The following is a 22,117-nucleotide window of genomic DNA, read 5'->3' on the forward strand; positions in this document are numbered from 1 at the left end:
AGGTGAATCCCCAGGGTGTCTATTGGGGTGACTCTAGCAGTCGGGATACAGATCCTTAATTGTCCACTTCTGTAGCCAGGCATGACTCCCAGTGATGTGAGGAGGAAAAAACCCACCCACAAAACCTTCAATCCAAAATGAACACAGACTACAAGACCTTCAGAAACAGAGATAGATAGAGCAGACATGGAAGGGTCGTCCAACCAATGGTTAGCACAGATTGAGATCTACCCCGAGTGTACCGTGCGTGACTTTCCGCCGGCAAGAAGCACGTGGACATTTAGAAATCCTTGCTATGACCAAAGTGTATTTTAATCTTAAAGAGAAGCGCCCGCCGTGCCAAAATGGCACGCTTATAAACACCCTAGTGCGGCGCAACCACACCTGATTGGTCGCTTACCCATGATCTCAATAGGCACGCCCCGGAGTGGGCAAAGACCTGGCACGAAGGCACTCTTGCACATGCGCACACAGTTAACTTCCTGAAAGGGGGCCGGCTGGCGCGGCGAAGGTTGGCGCCATCTTGTAATGGCGGAGGCTACCCTGGCCTTCCACATGGGGTGCAGTGGAAGCCAGCACCATCTAGTGGTGGCAAATGTTATTGCGGCCCTCTACACCCGAGGGCAAGCAGTGATCTCTGACACTATTAAAGATACTCTATCGTGCTTGCAGACAGATTCCTAGCATAACTGTCCTCTGAGTGACTCTACCCAACAGCTGAGAGAAACAAGTGTAAAGATTCACCACCAAACATTAGCTGGAGCTTGGGGAGTCTTTAAAAAAAACATGTGAAGAATCGAGGCCCAGATGGTATGAGGGACTCCACAGGAAGACCAATAGAGTCAACTCACGGGGACTCTTGGAGTTTGCCAAAGACTGAACCACCAACCAGAGAGTGAACATGGACTGAAACTGAGCCCCCAGGACATAGGAAGGAAATGTGTACATTTTGTATTTTTACAGGTTCCCCCTACAATGGGTGTTGGCATCCCATGAAGATGGAGACCGGTTTTGGGATATAAAGTGAGTAAAAAAAATTAATGAATTTTAAAGACGCAGATATCCCATCTACAGACAACATGTTTTGGGAAAGCCCAATTCTAGTTGTTCGATACCCGCATGAAGACAAAGCCTGTGGAGTGCCTATGCCCTTAGAGGCCATAATCCTTTTCATTCTGTTCTTCCATCAGAGTCCCAAGCTCCACCCGTGGTTTGGATAGTGGGTATCTGCTTCTGTCTGAGTGAGCAGCTTAGTGGAATCTCTGAGAGGGAAGCCATGATGGACTCCTGACTGCAAGCATAACAGAGCGTCATTAATAGTGTCAGGGATCGGTGCTCATCCATGGGGTGGGTCTCAATCTTCACTAACCATTGGTGGATCATTCCTCACTCGCTGCTCTATGCACGGCCCCTGCATGTCCTGTGGTCAGAATAAATTTTGGGTCTAAAGTTGGTGTCTCTATCACTCCATTTGGGTTGCTCTCTGGCTCCAGGAGATGACTTCTTCAGGTCCATATCACTGAGGCTGTGAGTCTCAGCTAAGAAAACACCCATGATTCATGGGCATCTCTTACCCCAGCTCTCTGCCTTTCTTGATGTGACCTCTACCACCCCACCCCATCCATCCAGGCTGCTGTGTCTGGCCTCAGTAGCAGAGGGTGTGATCACAGAGACTGGATATGCAAGGTGAGGGGATACCCGTGGGGTCCCCTCCTGCTCAGAGGAGAAAGGGCTGGGGGAAGGATTGTGAGAGGGGTGAACTGGAGGGGGGCAGTGTGCAGCATGGAAAGTGCATAAATAAATAACTATGAAAATAACTAAGTCTACTTGAAGGTAAGAAGCAGGTGTGTGTGTGTGCATGTGTGTGTGTGTGTGTGTGTGTAACTAAGTGAATTTGAAGATAAGAAGCAGGTGTGTGTGTGTGCGTAAGTAAACGTGACGGTAAGAGCTGTTATGCATGTGTCTGTGTGTGTATGTGTGTGTGTGTGTATATATATATATATATATATATATATATATATATATATATATATGAAGGTAAGAAGCTGGTGGGTGTGTGTTTAATATTAAATTATCACATTTGAGAAAACCGTGGTCTATGCAATAGTCAGGACAGCTTAGGCACTATATTTACAAAGAAGTGGCATTTGCTGAAGATGAAGAAATGATTCGGTGATTAATAGCATTATCGGTTCTTCCAGAGGACCTGGGGCCGATCCCCAGCTCCGGAGTGACAGCTCACAAGTGCCTTAATTTCAGCATCACGGAATCTCACACCCTCTTCAACCTCCTGGACACTAGGCACACGTGAACAAGCAGGTAAAACTCTTACATATGTACAACAAAAATAATAAAAACAGAAGAGCAGTTCCTAATTGACATAATTTGATTTTCGTGAATATTCATGACTGTGATCACAGTCAAATAAACACTTTATTGATCTATAATGCAATCAAAGCCACTAAAAGTTAATGATCACGAGTCACTTAAAATCTATTTATTAAAAAAATTGCAATAAAAATTTGCAGTAATGAAATTAAATTTTTATTAATATACAAATTAATAAACATTGATGTTCTCATATAGAGCTGAAAATAATACTTTCCACATATTTGTTTTGCTTTTATAAATATTGCAGCTTGTGGTTAGTTTGTTGTTGGTTTTTGTAGGAGTTTATTTCCAGGTATTAACCCATAAACTCTATAACCTCATGCAGAATACACTACAGGAACGTAGGCTCTCCTGTGTTGAATCCAGGAAGGTTGCTATCTGTTTTCCTTCTTGTGTGATCAATTTTCTCTACGTACAATTCAAGGATATTTTTGTTCTTAGATTCTTGCAGTTTTGTCAAGCTGACAGCTGATAGCTGATAAATGGAGAATATTTAATTTTTGAAGATCACTTTTGAAGCTATTTCCTGATGTCTGCACTATCAATGTTCTCAATTTTCAAATTCGTGGCCAAATGAACAGCTATTCAGGGACTGAACATGACTTATAGCTACTGTTGTTTTGACTTTTTGAAAGAAGAAATAAGATAGGGATGGTGTTTGGAGTAAGTGACTCTGTTTGGGAAAACGACATAAATAAATTAATAAAATAAATAAACACAAGAAATATAGCAGAATTCAAACTATACAAGTAAATCAGATTTGTTTGATAGGTAAAAGTATGGTTTTATATCTTAACCTAATTTCTGAAATCTATATACTTTAATCAATCTAATGACTAATTCTCAAAAATCAGAAAAATTTAAAAAAATGTTACAAGTAACACAGTAGGTTGACCAAATAATAACAACAATATTTCTAGAACTGTACACTTTCTATGCCCGTATCCAATCCAGAAATCCAGTTGACATTTAGTTATTGCATGAATTATGTCATTCTATTCTGTGATAATTCATCACTATTTTTATCTTCTGTGATCACACCTTTGAAGATAAATAATTACTTTGCTAGAATGTCTCTGAATTTGTATTTACTCAGTGATTTTTCTCTTTTAGGTTGAGATTATACGTATTTGACACAGATACCTAAATGTGTTTCTTGCTTTGCTTATCACAGTTAAGCATTAGGAGGACGCCTGTCATCTTAACAACACACAATTACGGAGCAATGAAATTATTTTAAATTATTTTCCTTTTGTAGATAAATTATTTTAATGTATTGTTCTTTCGTATTTCCTATTAAAGTAATAGAAGTTATAGGAGAATCACCTAAAGCCTAAAGAAAGACTGTGTGTCTCTTCAATACTTTAGGCTTTATTTTCACCATCTCGGTCATTTTTTACTAACATTTTGACCTGAATGGTCCTTACTGCATGTAAGTAGACTCAGAAGCATGAGTCCGAGGATTATGTAATTATTGTCTTTCTGTTAGGGTGACTCATGCCTAAAACATTACTGTAGTTTTAGTGTCATGATAATTTTTCTTAATGTCTTCCATTTTTTCAGCACAATAAAATGGAATTTTATTTTTGTTTCATTACACTCATAAAGACTCAAGATTCTAATTTTATGTTATTTTATTTTCTTGTTGAATAGCAACCTGAATCTAATTATCTGACACTAGCTGACTTTTATATTTGTATTCTGTCACTTGTAAACCCACCTGAATTCCTGTATAATGAGTGCATGCATACTTGTGTGTGTGTGTGTGTGTGTTTGCATGTGTGTCTATGCTTGTGTGAGTGTGTGCTTGTGTGTGTTTGTGCGTGTGTGTGTGTGTGTGTGTGTGTGTGTGTTTATCTGAAACTATGATATTGATGTAGAATCACCTGGCTGAAATTTGTTTAAACAGCGCTATTAGAAATCAAAAAGTGGAGTAAAGACTACTCCTCTTCCAAAATGATAGGCCCTGGGTGCCCAGAACTGACCAAATGGAAGAGAAACCAGAGGCTAAAAATTCACTGTCCTGAGAACTACTTAGCAGTTCCAGTCCAATGCAATGAATTTACATGTACTGAGGGATATGGAATTGTAGCATAACGAGCTGAGATCATTTACAAACAATTTCTGGATTGGATAAGAATGGACACAGAGAATTTTCAGGGCCCCTGAGACATTAGCATGTGGTTTAAACTCTGTCCAGAGTTAAAAATTTTAAGTACTGGACTGATCTACTAAAGTAATTTAGTAGCAAGCAAACTTTACAATTCATTGCAATTAAACATGGTGGTGAATAAAGAGAATACACTAAACAAAGTTATGTTTCTTAAAGTTTGTTTCAAGACAGCAAGAAATATCACAGTGATTTTGTTTTCGTTCTTTCACAGACTTTGCACCTTTTTGAAACAGCACTTTGGGATCCTTAATTACCTATTTATTATCAGAACTTTCTTCTGACCCAGAGTCCTTCTCAGTGCTGCCGTGACTTCTTGGTTCATTAAGCTATAGGTGATGGGGTTCAGCATGGATGTCACTGTGGTATGGACTATGACCAAGAATTTATCAACTCCTTGTGGGTGGTTAGATTTGGGCCTCAAGTAGTTTTGTCCCAACCCTGCAAGGCAACCTATTCCTCATGAAACAATTGCCAAATGGGCGCATACCTCACGACTCATTTGGGTTGCATAGTGAAGCAGGGCCATACGGTGGCCAAAGGCCATGACTGCCAATAGGAAACACTGAGTTATACAAAAAGTGTGAAGAACAACATCTGCGGTGCACATCCCTCCTGAGAGACTCCTCAGATCTCACTCACACGGCTCTCCATATCTTGGGTATGACAGAGCCAGTGTGACCAATTTCCAGGATACATAAGTTCACCAGAAAGAAGTGCATGGGGGTGTGTAGAGATGGACGGGTGCAGATAGCAAAGGCCATGAGAGCAGGATGAGGGTGAACAGAGGGAGCATTCTCCAGGGACCTCACAGTTCTTGGCAATTGCAAAGCATTTGAGAGACAAGCCCCTTTCCTGCCACAAAGTGCAATTGACACACTCGACACTCATCTCCAGAAACACAGAGCAGTAAGCCATTAGTAGGATTCTTGCAGATAAGATATATTATTTTTTTTAGTATTTTAGAGGCTCAGTTACATCAGAGTCAAAGTCTTTGTCTGCAGTCACAAAAATCAAAGCTTAGAAAAGATTTTTTCTCACATAATTTCATAGCTAATACTTTCTCTCTTAACACCAGGGAATTTTTCAAAGTGTGATAAGCATTTAGCCAAGTGTCCAAATACTTACAATAGAAGGTGGAAACATGTAGTCCTGGATCTAATGAAGCTCAGGCAGAAGGTTTACCTTGGGTCTGAGTTCAGTTTCACATGCTGCATAATCAATCATTCAAACGAAGGAAAAGAAAACCTTGACTGTATCTCGATTTTTACCCATTCTTATCATTAACTAGTTATCAATGTTATACAGAAAAACTGATCAATCCACTCATCTCTATGCTTTCCTGATGACACAGGTATAGCCTCTCCAACTACCCTGTATGTGTGTTGGGCCCCGACTATCCTCTGATTGCTATTATGAATATTCAAACCCACACAATAAAGGTATTATTTCCTCAAGACTCATTATTTTTGAAGACAAAGTAATATCAAATAATCATTTGATAAATAAATGATTACTGGTTTTAATACATAGAATTAAGGCAAGGCACATCTCACTATCTGCACAGTAACGACGTCGTCAGAGAACATTTTTAAGAAGTGTACAGTGAGCCATGAAAGTGAAGAAGGATCAACCAAACAACACCAGACCCCTTCATTCCACAACCTTCAATATGACAGCTGGCATTTGTAACTTAATAATTACTGTCTCTTTATAGAATATGTTTTCTTAGCAGACATATCACTGCATAGGCATTAAATGTCTGTTTTCTTAATATTGTTCATGATATTCTATCAATCAGTCTATTGATTTAAATAAAGAAAACAAGAATAAAAGATGTATTGTCTGGATATGTAGTCCAGGCTAACCTGAAATCCCTAATTTCTCTCCCTCAGTCTCTTGAATGTGAGTATTCTAAGAGCAAGACATGGTGCCTGGCTTGATAGAAATTCCTTCCTATTCTTTCATCTCAACATCTTAGAATTCCACCAAACTACCTGTATTTCTGTACACATAGTATCTACACAGTTCATTCCTCTTTGCTCACTTTTGCATATGGCACCTGCTGTGTGCTTGCTTGGTTACTTACATGGAAAACTGTTCAGGTCCAGCACAGCCTTGTCTGTTTTCAAATATCATCCTTCTCTTCTGTCTATAGTTACACTCTGTTTTTCACAATGTGACTGCTAAAGTAGCTGTTAGCTCTGTGGTGGTGACTCTTTCTCACCTTGTTCACATTGTAGCCTTATATGGAGACTGAGTATGGACTGCAAAGTTCTTATCATTATGTTCACCATCCTCACCAATCTATGAGTTCTCGTGTATTGAGAAGCTCCAGGTTTAGCTTACTTTGGATCCTTGGAGATTCTGCCAGTCCCTTCCCATTATATCTTCTGCAGTTCAGTCTCATGTCCCTCAAATATTGGAACGTGGCAAACTCATTTTTCTCCCCGTCTGATAACTTTTCCCTTTAAATGAGATGGCCTTTCCTGTTTTGTGGAGTGTATATGTCTTTGCTGAAGTTTGGGTTTTCTTTCCAAAAATACATCACTTTTTCCTGACAAGTGTAGAATAGGAGATATCACCAGCCTGTTAGGCTCTCTCTCTATTCACTTGATATGATGAAATGTCAGAGATATGTGAGTAGATCAGCACATGGTTGATCCACAAATCAAATGTGATTTTCAGTATTTCCAAATTATAAATAAACATGTTACCTATGTTTAAAAATACCATATAAGACAAACACACATACAACCACATATGAACACACACTCACACGTATGCCACATACACGTGTCGGCTTATATATTCATGCAGAAACACAGACACAGAGAAACACAATAGAGAAAGAGGACATGGAGATTTACATGAATTAAAATGTCAGTATAAACAACAATGCAGGGTAACAGTATTTCTTTACATCCTTTTTCATCATTTGGTCAATTTTAAATGCAGCGAAGAAAAAAAATGTAATCCCTATGAGTTTGCTTCTGTGTGAATTAAGTTAATTTCCCAAATCACTTAAGTTGACCTGGTGTTGAATGCTTGTCAGCTACATGGGACAAGAGCATGAGTGCATGTCTACACACAAACATTTTAGATTTACCTTTGTGTAAACTCTATTTAGGGGAGTTTCTCATCACAACACATAATTTTTGTTTCTATTCACTAGTTGATCACTAGATTAATTTTCTATTGGGGATAATGAAAAACACAGATACCCAAACTACAACAACAAAAAAGCAAAACAATACAAAGTTTTCTCATAGGAGCAGACGACATAGTCAGGTATACTAGCTCATTAGATCTATTAGATTAGATCTGCACTCATTCATGAAAAACTTATAAAAATCTAAGTGTAGAGAACATAGGACAGACTTAAAGCTCTGACAATTAGGAAGCAGGAGGTCTGTTGTACATACATGACCATCAGTGGACTCTGCTCTTGTAGAAAAATTGCTGGAATGAAGAGGATTCTATTGTGATGCATTTCACACTTATTTTGATGTACTGTAAACATTTCTCCTTATTAAAACAAACAAACAAAAAACAAGTAAACCATCTTCCCACAGACAAAACAGAAAATGAATACTTTTCTAAATTTGAAATATTTTTAAAGCAACGTCCTTTTCATTAGTAGTTTCTGTATTTGTATAGGTAGCTCGCTAGTTAGAGAGTGAGGCCTTGCCTCTCCCAGTTAAATTTCCAGAATATCAACTCAAGAACCAGAATGTTATACTTACATTTGAATTTGTGCAATAAAAAATGATTCAGGAGAAATCCTGAGGTTTCATAAAAGAAAGCTTACTAAAGTTAAAAGCACACATTGCACCTGACATGATAATAGTAGGAGATTTCAACAACCCCCTCCCATCACTGGAGAGATCATGGAAACAGAAATTAAACAGATATGTAGAGAAAGCAATAGAAGTTATGAACCAAATGGATTTAGCAGATATTTATAGAACATTCCATTCTAAAAAATAAGGATATACCTTCTTCTCATGATCTCGGGAACCTTCTTCAAAATTGACCACATAATCGATCCCTCAACATTCCTTAACAGATACAGGAAGATAGAAATAATCCCATGCATTCTCTCAGATTACCACACACTAAGACTGGTCTTCAACAATAACAATAATGACAGAAAGCCCTCATATACATGGAAGATGAAAAATGCTTTACTCCATGACAACTTGGTGAAGGAAGAAATAAAGAAATTAAAGACGTCTTAGAACTTAAAGAAAATGAAGATAAAACATTCCCAAACATATGTGACACAAGGAAACAGAGCTAAGAGGAAAACTTATAGCTCTGAGTGCTTGCAAAAAGAAACAGGAGAGAGCATATGTCAGGAGCTTGATAGCACATGTAAAAACTCTAGAACAAAAAGAACTAAGTAAACCCAAGGGGGATAGAATGCAGGAAATTATCCAACTCAGAGCTGAAATCAACGAAGTAGAAATGAAAAGGACGATACAAAGAATCAACAAAACCAGGAGCTGTTTCTTTGAGAAAAACAATAAGATAGATAAACCCTTAGCCAAACTAACCAGAGGTCAGAGAGACAGTATCCAAATTACAAAAATCAGAAATGAAAAGGGAGACATAACAACAGAATCTGAAGAAATTAAAAAAAAAATCATCAGCTTGTGCTATAACAGCCTATATTCAACAAAACTGCAAAATTTGGAGGAAATGGACAATTTTGTAGACAGATAACAGGTAGCAAAGTTAAATCAGGAATATATAATCTATCTAAACAACACCATAACTCCTAAGGAAATAGAAGCAGAAATTAAAAGTTTCCCAACCAAACAGAGCCCAGGTTGAGATGGGTTCAGTGCAGAATTCTATCAGACCTTCTGAGAAGACCTCATACTAATATTGTCAAAACTCTTCCACAAAATTTAAACAGACGGAGCACGAGCGCATTCCTTATATGAATCCACAATTACTCTTATACCTAAACCACACAAAGACTCAGCACAGAAAGAGAACTTCAAACCAATTTCCCTTATGAATATTGATGAAAAATACTCAATAAAATTATGGCAAACAGAATCTAAGAACACATCTAAAAAATCATCCATCATGATCAAGTAGACTTGAACCCAGGGATGGAAGGATGGTTTAATATAGGAAAATTCAAAATTTAATCCATCATGTAAACAAACTCAAAGATAAGGAGCACAAGGTCATTTCATTAGATGGTGAGAAAGCATTTGACAAAATTCAACTACCCTTGGGGATAAAAGTCCTGGAAAAATCAGGAATTGAAGGCTCATATCAAAACATAGTCTAAGAAATATGCAGCAAACATGTATCTACCATCAAACTAAATGGAGAGAAACTTGAAGCAATCCCACTGAAATCAGGGACTAGACAAGGCTGCCCACTCTCTCCCTACATATTCAAAACAGGACTCCATGTGATAGCCAGAGAAACCAGACAGGAAAAGAGGGTCAAAGGGATTCAAATTAGAAGGGAAGATATCAAAATATCACTATTTGCAGATGATATGATAGTATATACTTAAGTGACCCCAAAAGTTCCACCAGAGAAATACTTAACCTGATAAATAAGTTCAGCAAAGTGTCAGGGTATAAAATTATCTCTAACATACCAGAAGCCTTCCTCTCCTCAATGGATAAACAGGCTGAGAAAGAAAATAATGAAATCACACACTTCACAATAGTCCCAAATAATATAAAATATCTTGGTGTGAGATTAACCAAGCAGGTGAATGGTCTGTATGACAAGAAGATCAAGTATCTGATGAAAGAAATTGAGGAAGATCTCAGAAGATAGAAAGAGCTTCCATGTTCATGGATTGACAGGATTAATATAGTCAAGATGAACATTTTGCCAAAAACAAACCACATTCAATGCAATATCCATCAAAATTCCTACTCACTTCTTTAATAGAGATAGAAAGAGCAATTTGCAAATTCATTTGGAATAAGAAAGAGCCAGGATAGCTAAAACTATTCTCAACAATAAAAGAACTTCTGGGGGAATCATCACCCATGAACTCAGGCAGAATTACAGAGCAACAGTGATAAAAACTGCATGGCATTCATACAGAGACAGATGGATAGACCAGAGGAATAGAATTGAAGACCCCAAAATGAACCCACACACCCATCATTTGATATTTGGCAAGGGAGATAAAACCATCCAAAGGAAGAAACATAGCATTTTCCAAAAATAGTGCTGATTCAACAGAAAATCAGCATGTAGATGAATGCAAATTATCCCATTTTTATGACCATGTACAAAGCTTAAGTACAAGTGAATCAAGGACCTACACATCAAACCAGAAACACTCAAACGAATAGAAGAAAAGGTCGGAAAGAATCTTGAACACATGGCTTCAAAGAATGACGTCTCCAAGCACCTCTCCTTGAAACAAGTGCTTGTTCCTATGGGGGTTGTGGGGGGGCGGCGGCATTTCAACCTCAGGCCCTGGAGAGTGACGGGTCCAGAACTTCACGAGACGGCTCAGCGTGCGATGACTTAGGTGAAGAACCACTAGCTTCCTCACTTCAACTAGCCCAAGGAAGGATGCTCTACTCAGTCTCGCTGCCTTGGAAAGACACCTTCATCCCTGTTGCTCATGCCCAAGGCTTCCTATGGTCCTCACCTGTTTGCTTCTGAGTCAGCTGAGATGTGTTGACACACCTCACTGTGTGCGAGCTTTCCTTAGGAGCTCTAAACCCACTACCCGTCCTGTACACTCCATCTCTATTGTTCTATTTAGCTTCATTTTTTTTCTTCACAAAACATGAGCAGGAAGTGGATGTCTCAAACGGCTGATGATTGCAGTCTTCTAAAGCTGAGGCCCAGGTGAACGAAATGAATTGTGGGCAGTGCCTCACACAGACAGATCTTTATGCCTATTTTCTTGGCTTTTGATGATGTTTAAAATGTGAGGTTTTGGGGCAGGAAATTACAAAATGGTAGCAACAACGAACCATCGTGTGTCTCCGTTAAGGTTTGTTTTATTCAAAGTGACAAACGCTCCTCCCATGACTCCATATTGAAGGAGGTGAAGAGGTGAGCTAAGTCCATAAAACGATGGCCTTAGGACCCAGGACTGGCGGTTGTCTTCCCCAGGTTGTCCTTCAAATATATCTTGCCACCAACCGGTTATAGCTGCGGTTCACAACCTGTGTGTGGGTCACGATCCCTTTGACAAACTTCAGTATCCAAAATGATTACCGACTACGATTCATAACAGAAGAAAAATTACAACTATGAAGAAGCAACAAGAATAATTGTGTCATCAAGGGTCGTAACAACATAGGAGCTGTGTTAAAGGGGCGGCATTAGGAAGGTAGATCACTGACTTATATTCCAAGAAAGAGCGTCTAGCTATGGGCCAAATAAACAAAATACAGGTTCTCCAGCATGCCAGAAACATGGATAAAATGCAAGGTGGGGAGATAGTTTTGTGGGAAGCGGTACCTGCTGTGAAATTACCAGCACCTGCATGACAGCCCATAACCCATGATTGGAGGGATAATGACAGGACACATGGAGGGTCCTACGGCTCCAGCCACATATATAGCAGAGGATGGCATTGTCTGTCATCAATAGGAGGAGAAGCCCTTGGTCCTCTGAAGGCTCATTTCTCCAAACTGGGGGAATGCCAGGGTGTTGAGATGGGAGTGGGTGGGAAGAAAAGCATCATCACTGAAGCAGGAGGAGAGAGAATGGGAAAGAGGGGATCCAGGAAAGGGGATAACATTTGAAATTTAAATACATAAAATTCCAATAAAAAAAGAGTCAGGAAGTGTTTATTTTGACCCATTGTTTGAGCTGGTACCATCCATCATGATGGGGAAAGCATAGCAACTGGAGTGTGATGGTCACATTGCAGACCTGGAGGGTGTTCAGCTTTCTTTGTTCTTTCTTTCTTTCTTTCTTTCTTTCTTTCTTTCTTTCTTTCTTTCTTTCTTCCTTTGTTCCTTTGTTTCTTTGTTTGTTTGTTTGTTTCTTTCTTTATTTCCTGTTTTAAATTCCATATATGGCTGTTTCCCTTTCTTTTATGAATCTGTATAAAAGATACATATACAGAAGCCACAAGAAACTTAGGGAAGAAAAGCAGGTATAGCTGTCAATAAGACATGGGAGGCCACAGGCTCAAGTCAGTTTCCCTCACGACCACATGTGTACTCACCAATACAGGAGACAGGAGCAGGGCACAGAACTGAACAAGAGTAATCAATGCTTGTGAGCCACCATGTTGGTGCCAGGGTCTGAACTCAGGTCCTCTGCAAGAGCAGTAATGGTTCTCAACTACCAAGACACCTCTCCAGTCACACACAATCATTGTTTATACAGCCCCCCAAACACAGCACCACTTGATGTGTGTAAACACGCCTACTAGACGTGTGGTGTGATTTATTTCTGTGAGTGTTCAGTCGGTGTGATACAAACGCTCTTGTGTTCATAAATTTTGGCAAAGCTGTTTTCACTTGTAGGTTCTCTTCATGCTCAGCTTTGGTGTTTACATACATCATCAAGAGAGGAACCGCCCTGTCAGCCTACCCCCACCTACCCCCGATTTGCAGCTATGCCTGCCTTGTTTCACTAAGTTAAACACCACCTCAGACTCTACTCTTTCATTTTGTTCAATGTAGGAGACTCTCCAAAACCACAAAATGGCATCCCAGATGCAGAGGGAAGAGTTTTGCTGTTTGTTACTTTGTTTGCTCTTAGTTGCTTTTTCCCACTTCCACTGGTTTGAACTTGTGTCCCATTCAGAGGCAGGTACTTAATTCAGCCAGCGTTTTGAGAAGGGCTGTGGGTGGAGTGTGATAAAAGGAAAATTACTGGAAAGAACTCAGTGGGATTTCGTCGATAAATACAAAATGTTTACTGACTTGATTTTTCACTCACACAAAACCCTGGACGGCACTGACTCGAAATAAAACTTCACATCTGACTATTTGCTCCAAGGAACTAAAAAAACTTAAAGACAAAATTGATCCAACAAAATAAGCCCTAAGTTGTAATGATTGACCCTCTATAAAGAGAAACATTAAACTTTTTTTTAAAAAAATGATGTTTTGATGTTCTTGTTTAATAATTTCATATACTTATATAATGAGTTTTAGACCTTTCCTTTCTGTATTTCCCTTCCCAATTCCCCTCCCTCATCCCCCTCCCTCATTCTCCCATCCCATCCTTCAGTTCTCCCTTGCTTCCTCCCTCATCCTCCTCCGTCATCCCCTTGGTCAACCCCTTCTCTCACGCCATTCCCTCTCCAATTGGCACCAATATTCTCAATAAGTCCCCCCTCCTATTTCATGTCTCCTTTCTGTGTGTAGTCCCTAAGTTTAATTAATTACATGAGTACAGAGGAATTCGACAGAACAACTGATCTATGGGTACAAGAATGAAGAAGGGAGTGAAGCAGAAATTTCTGGTTTCTTTGGAGACTCAACTGTGTCATGGATGTTGTTCTGGAAACTGTCTTAGGGGAGGATGTTTTGGTGAGAACAAACACATGGTGTTTCTGGTCTCTGCCTGGGAAAAGGGCACGTGATGTTTAGAAAGGCTACGAGTATAACCCTGGACAACAGTCGGCAACCCCACGGCATTGGCTAGCCTTGCCACTCTTCGATGATGCTCAATGGACTTTGATGACACTGGTCTTCATGGACCATGCTGTGGCATTGGTTCACCTTTCCTTCTTCACTGACCACTGTTTGTCATGGCTTTGTAGAGAGAAAAGCACCAGAGAACTTCTTGTGGTGACATTGCGGTGGCTTCTTGCTGCCTCGTCGAACCCAGGCCAATTGGAAGAGCTCAGCAATTTCTTCTGGGTTGAACTGTCCTTGGTGATTCGTGAATGGTGTTTGAAAGTAGATCAACCTACCTCAGCTGACTCATGTCAACTGAACTGATATCCTGATGATGAAGATTGCAATCCCCCCAGAGAACTATTTCTAAGCAGGTCCATATCGTCCTTTGTTCGCCCTAATATCCTTTCCTTTCCACTACCTCTGGTGGGTGGTGGGATAGAGGAAGGTAAAAGGGTGTAAAAACTCTTACTAAAGTAGGTCTTGAAAAATCTAAGCCTGCAGGATAGAACCCTCCTCCAATAAAAGTTGATTGCCAAGGGAGGGGAGGATCTTTATGGCATCTCCCACCTGTGATGAAGTGTGGAGGGGCCCAGTCTTGTGCCCATGACCATAGCTGCCATCAGTTTAAGAGTTCAATGACTAGGTCCAATCTGAAAGATATCCTTTTGCTGTCCCCTTCCCTATCTTCTGGTTCCTATATTCCTTCCACCCACTCTTTCATGATGTTCTCTGAGCTGTGGAGGAGAAGACTTAGCTGTCCTATTTCCACCTGAACAGTCCAACACCACTGATTCCCAGCAATTTGTCCAGCTGTACGTCTCTGCCCATGGTAGTCAAAGGCTTCTTGTCTGATGAGAGATGAGTGCATCGCTGATCTGTAGATACAAATATGGATGTTTGGAAGGAAGTTCGACAATGTATTTAGCATTAGGTTCTTTCATAGGACCTATATCACCATAACCATAGGTTCTTGACCAGTTTATAGAACCTGGTGTGTATTCCCTCGTGTGGCATATGCCTTGTATGCGATTGGAAAGCCACTGGTTGCTCCCATGACTGCGATGCCACTAACACATTAGGGGCACATCTTGCCTGACATTTTAGCTTGAATGGTTCACCCCCAAGTAAGGTTGTAGATGATTTTCTCCCCTGGAAGCCTACATAACACTTTCTTGAACCAGGAAGGCTAGCCATTTTAGAAGATGCTTCCACCTAAGCTTCAGATTGACACTTCTGTGTTCTGTGACCAAAAGGATTCAGTGTCCTCAGCAATAGGGTCTTACCATCAAGTTCTGGAGGGCTACGAAGATCAATGGCAACAACCTGTAAAGTTGTGAGGGATTTTGGAATCTCGCTGGTCAGCAACTTTCAGGAAGACATCCCACATCTGGGACTGTGATTTTTGCTTAATTTTGGTTTTCTATTGCTCTGATGAATACACTCACCAAAGCCAGCTTTGGAAGGGAAAACTTTATTTCATCTTATCTCTTCCAGCCATCATCAAGGAAAACCAAGACAGGATTGTGAAACAGAAACTACAGAGACTGCTCACTGGCTTGCTTCTAAGCACACATTCAACTACCTTTACAGAGTCCAGACACACCCGCATAGGGCGGTGCTGCCCACAGTAGACCAGGCTCTCCTACATCAGTGAACAGTCAAGGAAATGCCACCTGAACATAGTCAAGGCCAATCTGATGGAGGAAGCTCCTCGATAGAGGTTCTTTCCTCCTAGACTAGCCATCACAAGAAATCAATGAAAATAAAAAAAGAAAAGAAATCAATAGCTTCAGGGGGAGCATGGCTTATCCATGGAGGGTGCCTCAACTGAACTCAACAGTTGATCTTGTAGATATATTCTGTAACCTGTTTTATAACCCCTCTCACCAAACCACGTTCTAACCTAATCACCTAAAGGGAGATGGAGTGGAAAGTAAGTTTTAAAAAAAAATAATTGGATCAGAAAGAAATGCTTCTTGGAAATAAAGCAAAAAAGGAAGCATTTCTGCATCCTAGATTCTTTCCTCGCATCATCCTTGCAAAGATAATGAAACTGTTACGTTCCAAGAACAATAATATCCTATGTTACAAATCATATAAATAATACTGCTTATCATTCATAAAACACATTGGCACTAATTGTTTTGATGTGTTTTTCTAACTCACTCCTAATGTAGATCTGATGAACTGGAATTGTTCGCCTGCTCACTTATACATGAGGGAAGTGAGGTTTAAATGTCGAGCCAATTTCCCAATACTCTAAGCTAATAAATGGCAGAGTAAGACAGCTGCACTTTCTCTGACTTCATGGCGTGGCCTCGTGAGAAATGCAATTCAGGGAACCTTGGCAGGGAATTCCAAGGATCAGTACATGGCAGCTGAAAGTTGTCTTGGATGCAAGACTGGGAGTGAGACTCAAGTCAGCCGAGCCCCAGCTCAGGATTCCTGAAACAGAATACCAGAATATGTTACAGAGCGAGGAGACTAAACTAAACATCTGGGAGTCCTCAGCAGATTGTACAGATCCAGGGCTGAGGGTTCATAAGTATGTTGGTCTTTGTGGGGGTGGAAAGGAACACTTATTTAGATCCCCACCTCCTACTATGTGCTACTACAGTGGAGGCAATGCCTTAAGTCCAAGGTTTTTTTTTTGTTTGTTTTGTTCCTGTGTATGTGTGTCTGTATCTGTGTGTGTGTGTGTGTGTGTGTGTGTGTGTTTGTGTACATACGTGCACATGCAGTGTATAATGTAGGGACTAATCCATTTCTCTTCTACCTTATTCATTGAAGCTGCATTTCTCAGTCAAACCCAGAGTTCACCAATATGACTAGTCTTGACAGCTATCTTGCCCTGGGGATCTGCCCTATCTCTACCTCCCTGGAATGGGATTCTATGTGGGACACAAAGCCTGCCCATCATTTACCTGAGACCTGTGGGCCATCTCCTCACCTGCTAAGGTTCAAGTCTTGGTGTTGGACCCATCTCCTTTACTTTTGTTTTCTTATTCTTCTTTTTTTTTTGTCTTGATCATAATATCAGAACCAGGTTAAGGTATGACTGGCTCACTCAAACAATCACTCAAATCCCGCCACACAAATGTGTTCTAATAAGGAGGAGGACCCTGCTGACTCTCTGTTCTGTAAAGTCTGACCTTAACAGATGAGTTAAAGGATGGGATTATCCCAGTGGGTGATTGTGGATGCTGTAGTTGATGTTGAGGGAGGCTGGCAAATGAGGGGACACAACTGAGTCACTTATAATAACAGATACAAAGCTGAGTGTGGTAGTGCATTCCTATATTCTCAATACTCGCGAAGATCACAAGTTCAAATCCAGCCGGGCTACATAGTAATTCCAAAGACAGCCTGGGCTACATCGTAAATCAAGGCCAGCCTGGGTTACAGAATAAGTCCATGGCCAGCCTGGGCTACATAGTAAGTCCAAATACAGCCTGGACTATATCATAAATCAAGGCCAGCCTGGGCTACATAGTAAGTCCAAAGACAGCCTGGGCTACATATTAAGTCCAAGGCCATCCTGGGCTACATAGAAAGTCCAAGTTCAGCTTGGCCTACTTACATGACTCTTCTCCAAACAACAACAGGTTGTATTTTTTTTCCTTTTTCGTTTCTGTCTCTCCTATTTCCTCTACACTGATACCAGTGCTGTAGTTTGGGGGTGTGGGCAAGAAGTTTCATCATGTCTGATGGTCCAGGATCTCCCAAGCAGCACGGCAGACCAAACAGTGCAGCAAACAAGTCTGTTTCGATTTTTGCAGAAAAATATGACACATGGGAAGTGCTGTCTGAAGAATTGTCTCTAAGATGGGACAACGCCTCGGGAGACTGGGCTTGGATCTTGTGCTAGTTTCCTCGTGAGAAAAACAATGATGTTCTCAACCAGAGTCTGTATTGGGAATACAACACTGTGCTTCCATTTCAACACTGCACAATCTCCATATGGCAACCCTGGAAATCTTGTCTGATACTAAACAGATTATAGGAGAGACAAGTTGAGGATAAACACAGTCATTAAAAAGAGTTTAAACGATGAATAATTTTTTTTTAAATTTTTGTCTGCGGTACCAGGTTCAGTGTTCTGCATAAACTCTAAAACATGGTAATTTCTTTTTTTTTTTTAAATCGCCAAACAGAATGGATCTTATATTTTTCTATCTAGGTCTAATGGAGACGTAAAAATAAAATTCTTTGTTTTAAAAAAAACTGATTGTGTTTTATTGGCTTTTTTTTGTTAATTTCTTATTTTTAGTGTTTAGTGTTTTGGGCTTCATTTTAACAATTATTTTTTCATTGAATTAATTATTTTCTTACTTTCTAGTGTAGATAAAAAATTAGGTTGCTGGTCTTTGTTTCTAATCTAAGAATTAGTGTTGTAAATAAAGTTTCCACTTAGCACCTCCATAGTTATGTCTCACACATTTTGATAGTATGTTTCCTATCTTCTTCTTTTTTTCTTACTTTTACATAGTTTCATTATTTCTTGACATCTCTATTACTTGTGAATGTGTGATTTACTGTTTCTGGACTGGGAGACTCCTGTTGTCTCTCACTGAAGACATCTATTTTAGTTTTGTTGTATTAGCAGAACAGATCCCGAGGGGCTGGATATGCAGCTCAGTGGACAGAGTGCTCACTTGGCTCTCAAACAGCTCTGGGCTCCACCTACAGTACCTCATCAGCCTGGTGTGGTGGTCCATCCCCATAGTCCCATTACCAGGAGGAGAACCAGGAGTTCAATATCATCCTTGGGTGCATAGTGTGTTTGAGGCCAGCCTGGGCTACATGAAACCTGTATACAGAAACATGTCCCACAAGACATCCTTTCTTAGGTATTTGCCACAATTTGTTCTGTGGTTTCTGAGTGTCTGAAAAGTCCAGGGTACTTGAAGGAAAAGATCATCCTGCTGCTAATAGGACTGTCAGTCAGAGACATTGGCTGGTGAAGCCATCTCATCCCAGCTGGTTTTCTGTTGCTGATGGGCTGATCCAGGTCCACAGCTTTTCTTTTAATCACCCTCCTTCCTTATTAACTGTACCCATTCTTGCTTCCTGCTGAGGCTGTGATGGAGTTAGTGACACAAAGAATTGGGGTCTCCTTCCTGCCCACTGATTCTCTCAACAATAAGTTCTTTCTCTGTAGAAATAGTTTCTCTGTTGCCTACATTATCAGAAATAAATAGAACACTCTTTTCTGTTCTATTTTGACACTGGGTTTCATTATGTAGGTAGGGCTGGCCTGAAACTCACTGTATAAACCAGGTAGGTCTTGAACTCACAGAGATCAGCTTGCTTCTGAGTGCTGGGATTAAAGGGGCATACCTGGGTCCTTCTTTTTTTAATTTTTTTTTAAATTTATCTCTTTGGGGTGTGTGTGTGTGTGTGTTTGTGTGTTTGTGTGTGTGCCTATGTGTGTGTTTATGTGAGTGGGTATGTGTGTGTTTGTGTTTGTGTGTGTTTATGTGTGTGTGTATGTGAGTGTGTGTGTGTGTGTGATTGCGTGTGTATGTATGTGTGTATGTGAGTAGGTGTGTGTGTGTTTGTGTTTGTGTGTGTGTATGTGTGTGTGTGTTTTGACCAAAGAGTCCGTCAGATCCTCTGCACCCTGATCCTCTGCAAGAGCAACCAGTGTTCCTAAGCAGTGAGCCGTCTTCCCAGCCCCTTCTGCCTGCTCTAAACTCCACTTCATTGTTCATCTTGCCCAGACATGCCTTTAATTCCTACTCTTAGTGTTTGTTTTAATTCAGTGATTCCTATTCGATTTTCTCTTGTTTTTTCTATTACATCACCAAGATGACGTGTATCCTTTTGTTTTGGAAGTTTCTCATTGACAACGCTTGAATCCTGGCTTTAAAATCCTTGCTGATGATTCTGACATGGGTTTTCTCTTGGTGCCACCACCAGGGAACTGTTTTTTCTCCTCTGCTTTTCATTTAGGGGGATGGTCATGGTGTGACGTGATTTCCATTTTGACATCATTTGTCTAAGATGTCAGCAGTCCTGACACTCTGGGTGCAGTGGCTGTCTATCCTTTATAACCTTATGGTGGTGTTTTGGTTTTTCTGGATTTGCCTGATTGAATAAAAGGGATTATACCTCCAGTCCACACCGACAGGCATATCTTAGAGGAATCAGGAAGAGAGGTTCTCGACCTTCCTAACGTAACCTTTTCATACAGCTCCACCAACTGTACAATTATTTCATTGCTACTTCATAACTTTAATTTTGCTATAGTTATGAATTGTAATGTAAATGTCTGATGTACAGGATATATGATATGTGACTCCTGTGCAAGGGCCATGTGAGATCCCAAAGGGATCTCAATCCAAGGGTTAAGGACCACTGATCTGGACTTAGTGGGATGCCCTTACCGACGTAGATGGGTTGCCCAGTTTTGCCGGGGATAAGTCTCCATCTCTGGAAGGCAAAGGATCTTACATGATCAGGCTTTTTCCTGGGTCCTTCTGGAATAGTGGACATACTCTTGATGGTTACTGATGGATCAACTGACTCCAGGCAGTTTTCTTTTACATCATCGAAGATGAGGATTCTAAAATGGGTTCTGCTAGACAAAAGCAGTGGCTGAAGCTATCCCTCGCAATCTTTCCCCTTCCCTAATGGCTCCTTCTCCGCACAAGGCCTACAGTACATGTCTGAGTCCCTCCCAAGCTGCACCTTTCCAATCTACACTCTTCCTCTGTGCTGTTTCTTTCACGAAGAGCACACACGCTAACCCTGAACCCATGTTTTCTTCAGTCAGCACTAAAAACCTATTACTCTCTGCCAGTTTCGTTTTCCCGTATGACACGGTTGCTCAAAATTCTGAGTCATATTCACGCATGTATGGACAAAGAGAATGTCACCGATTGGCTAGTCTATAATGATGCAGATTCTGTATGATTCTGATTCAGAAGCCTGTAAATCAGAGATGAAGAGACCATCGACAGAGGAAGAAGTTCTTGTGAGATGTTGTCACCACAGAAGGGATCCAATGGGCTAGGAATACAAGACAGGGAGCCAAACTCCCTTTCATAATTGAACCTTTTTCCACAATAGCATCATTAATGGATCTTTATTTGTAGGTCGCATCCCTCTTGACCTAATCAATTCTTCACAACTACATTTTCACTGGGGATTCATCTTCAGAAAATTACTTCTGGGAGAACACATTCAAACCAGAATTGAGGGTGAATATTTGGAAATCTATAGTGGGGGTGGGCATTATTCTTCCCACGTCCTGTACAATTAAGATCTCTAACTACCTCCTTCCCCACGGTAGCATCACTGAATGACGTGAATTCCGGGTGATTGATGAGGTAGAGACACCAAAGCTCACTGCCATATCCTGTCACCAGTATCAAGCTCGAAACAACAAGAGCCACCTGTGGGAAGATAAATATGAATAAACTTTATGATATCTCTAAACTATAAACCCCCAATTTAATCAATACATTGTTTAAACTCAGTTCTCTTATATTGATGTGCTTTAAATGTACAAGTCAGTGGGCTTGCTGGTGACTCCTTGTACAGGTTTATACTGTACATTAGCCATCTTCATCCTCACAACTCACCTCCATTTTTACCTACACACACTCACATACACACACACACACACACACACACACACACACACACTCCTGCTCCCCGTCCTCTTCCTAAATGCCCCCTTTCACATAATATCCCTTATTAAAATCTAAATTTCACAATCATCTGTTTGAGTCTGGCTTGTTTCACTTAACATATTGTGTTTTACACTCCCATCGGTTTTTCTGAGAACAAAACCCTTTGCTCTTACACATAGATGAGAATCACATCAATGTATATCACATTTTTTAAGCCATTCATCCAGTGATCAACAGCTAAGGGTATTCCAATGGCTTGTCTATTGCACACAGTGTGGCAATCAGAATGGATGTGCAGGGTCCTGGGTAGTTTT

Source organism: Rattus norvegicus, chromosome 11, assembly GCF_036323735.1.
Source record: "Rattus norvegicus strain BN/NHsdMcwi chromosome 11, GRCr8, whole genome shotgun sequence".
Taxonomy (NCBI): Eukaryota; Metazoa; Chordata; class Mammalia; order Rodentia; family Muridae; genus Rattus; species Rattus norvegicus.